The 6,439-nt window shown below is 34.6% G+C and overlaps 2 long non-coding RNA genes across 3 annotated transcripts; both read left to right on the forward strand.

Moving 5' to 3' along the window:
- Positions 1 to 3,121: 3,121 nt before the first annotated feature.
- On the forward strand, positions 3,122 to 4,393 carry LOC134225221 (uncharacterized). 2 transcript variants are annotated; one of them, XR_009983198.1, is made up of 4 exons: positions 3,146 to 3,204; positions 3,298 to 3,356; positions 3,413 to 3,769; positions 3,844 to 4,393. It is a non-coding gene; the product is annotated as an uncharacterized LOC134225221 (long non-coding RNA). The 2 variants fall into 2 exon arrangements; XR_009983197.1 differs by having other exon boundaries at positions 3,122 to 3,356.
- A 488-nt stretch (positions 4,394 to 4,881) lies between these two features.
- LOC134226309 (uncharacterized) lies at positions 4,882 to 5,934 on the forward strand. Its single transcript, XR_009983447.1, has 3 exons — positions 4,882 to 5,123; positions 5,650 to 5,762; positions 5,830 to 5,934. It is a non-coding gene; the product is annotated as an uncharacterized LOC134226309 (long non-coding RNA).
- The last annotated feature ends 505 nt before the right edge of the window (positions 5,935 to 6,439 follow it).

Genomic DNA, 6,439 nt, shown 5'->3' on the forward strand with positions numbered 1-6,439 from the left:
ACATGAGAATCACTAGTGTCCAATCTACGAATTACACCGTAACAATGCTATACTAGTAGATCGGCTTCGTGACTGCTAATACAAAAATGTCGGCAGTGACATGGCGCGGTGCCGCACTTTACTACACGTACTTCGTCGTCAGCCGTGTACAGGCTGATGTAGGCAAGATTTTTTTATGTACAGGTTATCCGACTTCTCAATATCCCCAACTCAGCCATCTTGGATTTTTGTATGTAATTTATGCTCGTTTGTTTACGTTTTGCACTGAAAATGTATGTTAACCCCCCCCCCCGCTGGTTACTCCCATCTACTGACGAAGTCGGATAACTTGTACATAAAAAAAATCTTGGATGTAGGCTTAGTCCTTCTCAAATGTGCCATTATATCAATATCGTCAGCGAAGCAAAGTCCTTGTTTAAATGGTGCTACTCTTTTCAATCCATGCCCTACGTGTTAGCCACTCAAAAACGATGTTTCCGCTGTGTTCAACTCACCACACCCGGTTTAGCACTCACCAGGTAGGTACGTCAATTGAAATTCGACAGTAAAAAAAAAATACCATAACCAGTAAATGCAGCTCTGATCCCTAACTAAAGCTTTTATGGCCCGAAGGTAGATGCACACATTCCGTGACACCAACAAAGCACATCTGTTATGGTGATTACAGCTCCCTGATGTGGTGACATTATCATTCGCTAAGTACATGGCTATGCAATTTCAAGCCATTTTCCAAATTTCATTATAATCCTAACTGTATCCACTGTGCAACCACTATTCGTGACAAAAAGTTTGTTCGATTCGAGTGACACAGCAAGGTAACTCCAGTGCCAGTACCCAAGCTTTTTGGGAAGGTGTGCTTGTCAGATATTGTGTCCCCTATGTGCAGCTAATTAGGATAATAATAGTCAAAGTTTCATTACGTCGTTCCGACCAATTTCGATGGTACTCTAAGTGGCGAGGTGTTTCTTCCAAACGGCAAGATAACGTCAGCATGACGGATTTTGAAGTTCTACCATTTCATGTATGAAGAAGAGTGTAGCTATGAAGGTACAATCGGGAATGCTTACTATTTAGAAGCAGAAGCGAAAATAGCAGCATCAGTGTCGTGCATTTTCCAACATGCATTTTTTCTCATTTACATTGTCAAGAACGTACTATAGTTTCCAATTAGAGCGCTTGGAGTACTTCAGGAAGAATATTTGATGATTGATTGAATAGTGATTTTGAATGAATGTTGTTTCTGATAGCATTGCCTGTTCTCTTTATGAGATTTCTTGTTTCATGTATCAATGAATGAAAATTGATATCAAGTAACCAATTATGGTGATAAACATTATGGTGATAAACATTAAAATCTAAGACGAGTTAAGTAACCTCTATTTAATTCCACCAATTAGGTTACTTAACTAGTCTTAGATGTCTGAATACATTCCACTAAAAAGAGCTTAAAATATTTTTCCTGATGAAATAGGGTAAAAGTTCCGATAGTCGTGGGTGTTCCTATAGTTGCGGTAGTGTTGTTTTTACACAATCTACATATTTAACGCAGCAACCCATATAGTCTATCAATTTGTTGACCTGTCATTACACGAAATACAGGAAAACAGGTTGAGAATTGCATCTAAATTGGTAAAGTATCACTAAAATAACTTTTCCTTTTCTATGCTTTGCACCAATAGTTGCGGTAGTGTTCCTATAGTTGCGAGTACCATATGAAAACAATGGGATTCGCAACTATAGGAACACGAATTAAAAAATACCGCAACTATTGGAACACTGCACCAATAATTGGAGGTACCATTTTAGGTAACAATGATGGATGCTGCTGCAATCAGGTTCCCTTTCGGATCAAATAGAATTAATAATCTTCCATGTGCACCCTTGAGGTAAGTGAAATGAAGTATAGGCTTGGTGTGAACCAACAAATAGTGGTGGAACGTGCTTAGTTCCTCCACTATTGGGTCTTTTACCCTAAATATTATCGAGTGTGACTGTGTCCTTAGGAGGTGAGAAAATGGGTCAAGTTTTTCGAAATTCACGCATCGGATCGTAGTAAGCTTTACTTGAAGATGGACGCATTTTTTCCGACGTCAAAATTTATTATTTTTGTGTATACCTATCTGAAATTATTAAAAGTGAAATTTAATAAAATGCAAAAAGTACCCTAGAAGTTACCACCAGAGGAAGTGTGCCAATGAACAACGCAAGGCTTTTCCGTTTATTGCTGGACTCGAGGCAAGGAGGAGGAAAAATTAATCGATGTTGTGTTCCGGAATGGTTTATTGCAACGGTAAAGGCGAACCTTCCAGCAGCCTGTGGATTGCTCCGGACGCTTCAAGTTTTCCTTCAAAACTAGGATTAGATCTGTTCAGGAATGGAATATCTGCTTGGAATATCTAGTCTTGGGATATGATCATCACACAAAGGTAAACTTTAGCTTTCCATATGTTCAACTGGAATAGGAATGAGTCGGTAAGTTTTTCCACTCGTTTTCGAATTAATATAGAGATTGAATTATTAGCTTCAGCACAGTCGTTAATTGTAGCAGCAAAAATTGATTTTCCACACCTTCAATTTATATTGTAAACTTCTTATTTCTACTTAAGTGAATTGAAAACAAAAAGTTACATTGATAACTATCACACTATGTACTTCTTTTAAATTTGCTATATAAAATGAAAAAGAGGGCTGAACTGTTTCTACTAGTCCCTCCGTTCTATCACTCCAAAATTCAGGGCGTTTTTAAAAGTGACTTTTTATTACCCGTACAGTGGGTCTGGGGTGAGAATGGGTCATCGCTCTCACTGGCAGCCTGGAGGTTGTAGAGCCAAATCGTTCAAAAAAGTCTCTTATATTTTAGTCTTCTTGCCGTCAGATACATTCAATCTATTCTACAAGTATTCTAAGTGGTTGACCCGGATAAAAATTTACAGTAACTTGTATGACATAACCCATTGAAATACAATAGATTGTGTGGCAAACAATACAAACTATTGTACGCTTATTGTAAAATGTTCACGGTTGTAAAAGATCTTTATTGTACGTCCATTAAAATAACAATATATTTAAATGTTACCGATTCATTCTATTATATTTTTATTGTTCGCTTATCCCGCATAAATGAAAACCATCTACAGTATTCTTGCTACTATTCACTCGCATTAAGGAGTACTGTAGCTAATTGTGTAATCATAGATGTACAATGTAACTATATGTTGACATAGAATCAATACCATACAGCATGTTTCATCGATAGTATCATATGTAATAATGTCATATTTTATTGTTTATTTATAGTGCCTTATCTTCCGTTCTTTCGAAATAAACAATAATAAACTGTAAATAATTTATACAAGGTATGTCAACAACATGATATATGGCTGTGAAATAATTATGTATCTTCTAAATCTAGTTTTGTTTTGTTCCGGTGTTGAATCACAGTTAAGAATTATATCTTCCAATGATAAATATGCGATTAACATATTAGTTCAGCAATGATGCTTAAAAGACCACAGAATTATTTTCCCGTGTAGCTGTTGTTGATTTCGTTGGACAAAACTAGTTCGGTGGAATCAAAATGTTCCTTGTTCAGTTGTTTTGCTGAACTTTCTACTTACTTTTTGTACTTAAAATCATTGGCAAGTAATGAAATTTGTGTAATCCATTCAAATGGTGTTAAATAACAAAATTTTTCTTCAATTCTCAACAGTTATGATTGCGAAAAAGTGTGGAAGAAGAGCTCCCTTAGTTCCAAAATAACGTGATATTGGTAAGTATTTTGTTAATAAGATATGTACTCTGCATATTTATAGTGTAGGGGTTTTCCTCCTGCGTGTTTTGTAGGTAAATTTCGGATTCTCTTGCATGCAGCTTCCCGGATGCCCAAAGAAAAAGCAAAGACAAGCTGGCTCAATTTTACTTTGCTTATATTTTATTTTCAAGGAGATCAAAATATATATCTTACAAATAAATAACTAAGATGTATCAAACACTTGTATTCTTTTTTTGTGAGAGAAAATGATAACTAATTTCCTTTTACTATAGGTAAGGTAAGGGATACGGTGTGCCGATTTTTTGTCATATAATTCTACTATTTGCATACTATATTTCATATTGTTCTCACCTCAAACACGGATTATAACTGGACCATACCACATGTTGTATTATGAAATTAATGTACTGAAAAATGCCCTTTTTTATACGGTAATTATACTTAACCGCCCATTACCCGTATGGTCGATTTGCCAATAACAACATACCATACTGTGAATATCATTTATGGTGAGGTTGGTGTATCTTTAGTATAAATAACAGCCAGAACAGTAGAGGTAAAGTTATTTATAGTCATGAACGTTTTGAGAAATAATCCACATATGGTTCATGATTATGCGGGATGTTTAGTATTGCTCATCCAAAAACTAAACAAATTTTAAAAGTATTCGGTTTGGATTATCTGGAAATCCGTCTAATGTAATTGTATTAATATAATTTTGGAATATTTCATGGATTTATTATATTGATGAAATAACAATTGAAAACAATAAAATTACAATAGCTTTGCTTATTAATTGAATAAAAATGTTATACCGATTCTCAAGTATATATTTTCATATTGCAGGTCTAGGAATGTTATGCAATAAAAATTTTAAATTAAAAAAAATGAAAGAGAACAAAAACTTTTGCTTATCATTTTACTCGGAGAATGGCTGAATTCATTTGAGCGTGTACAGTTTTGTTTATAATTAGTGAAGAGATGAAAATAATGAAACTGTATGGTGCAGAAAGTGTCTTTTCCAAGGGCAAGCGGTAAATCACTATACGGCTTCTGTACCGTGGTAAGTATTTAAAGTGTTAGTGCGCGTTAGAGCATCATTACTGGGAGCGAGTATTTTGATCAGTGCTGTCATTTTAGATTAGTCACTCTTTTTCGCATCGGTCACTATTTTCGGTTATCATTTTGGTGGCTGCATTCCGTACCGGTGACGTTCGACGTTTGATAGTTCATCAAATAGCAAATTTGGTCACCTGTCAGCTGCGCTACTGTTTTAGCAGCGCGTTTAGTAGCGACCGGTAAAGTGTCAAGTAATGATACTGCGCTGACAAACGGTTTATACTCACCACCGGTAATCGTAATCTTAGGGTGCTGCCAGAGTAGACGCTAAGTGCGATGCGAAGCGTAGCGTCCATACGATTTGATAGCTCCTTATTTTTGATTGTTATTCCCTTGCGTACAATTTTCGCGCGGCGTCGCGTAGACGCGTCTACTCTGGCAGGCACCTTATACTACATACTAAGGCTCTGTCTCATTTCCCGAATCAAATTTAATTTTACTTAAAACTGACAGTTCGAAAATTTGAAATTCAGCCGGCCATAAGAATGGCTGCGTTCCAGCAATTCCAATAAGACATCGATCAATAATGATTCGATATCTGTCAAAAGTAATCCTGCTCATCCAGCAGGGTTATTCGATAATTATTGAACTGTCACTTTTAAGTTTAATTTGAGTTTAATTATCCAATTGAGACAGACCCTAAAGTTCAATGTACATAATGAACGCAGTGGTTCATCCCGAACAAAAAATAAATAAAAATTTTATCTTCATAATACCTTATGACATACCTGGTAACATGTATCCTTGTTCCTTTACAGAAATGAAGCTTATGATAAATAAAATACTGCTGCTTGCTGTTCACTGATTCAAGATCGTTCAGTGGCTACCATTGGCCAATCTTACCAACGGGATATAATAAGAACTGATGCAGGTAATTTTTTCTTTTCTTCTCGACGTACTTCTAATAAAACTGCTTTAATAATTTACATTTTTCACAGGTTTATGCACCCGTAGCCAAGTAACAGCAATGCGAGTTAAAATGAGTTAAAATCAAGTTTTAACTGAATTAAAATTGATTTGAAAATAATAAAAAATTGTAAAACAATTAATTGTTTTGTATTTTTATTGTAATATTGGAGTATAATGTATTCTAAATCCTGTTGTATTTCTATTGTAAAACAATAGAAACAGTAAATGAAAACATTTAAAACACAATGTTTTCTATTGTTTTGTCGCTCGAAATCATCTCATTGAAGAACCGTAAAATCAATTGTTTTGCTCCAAATTTTGTATGGAAATTTTTCGATTTTTTTATTGTAAAGATACATAACAACCCCCCTTTTTAATTGTAAAAGTCCCATTTACCATTCATTTTATCGTGGAAAACCATTATTTCTCATGTGATTTTATTGTCAAAATTCCATTATATTCAATGGTAAAAATAATGTTTTAAATGGTGTTGTAACAATAAAATTTATGATATTTTAATAATATTTTTTATCGGCAGCTAAATAAAATTTCCATTTAAAATTAGAAATTTTCCATAAACAATTAGGAAATTGCCAATAAAAAAATCAGGGTATGAGCAATAAATAATTATAAAATTTC

The sequence above is a fragment of the Armigeres subalbatus genome, chromosome 3, assembly GCF_024139115.2.
Source record: "Armigeres subalbatus isolate Guangzhou_Male chromosome 3, GZ_Asu_2, whole genome shotgun sequence".
In the NCBI taxonomy this organism is placed as follows: Eukaryota; Metazoa; Arthropoda; class Insecta; order Diptera; family Culicidae; genus Armigeres; species Armigeres subalbatus.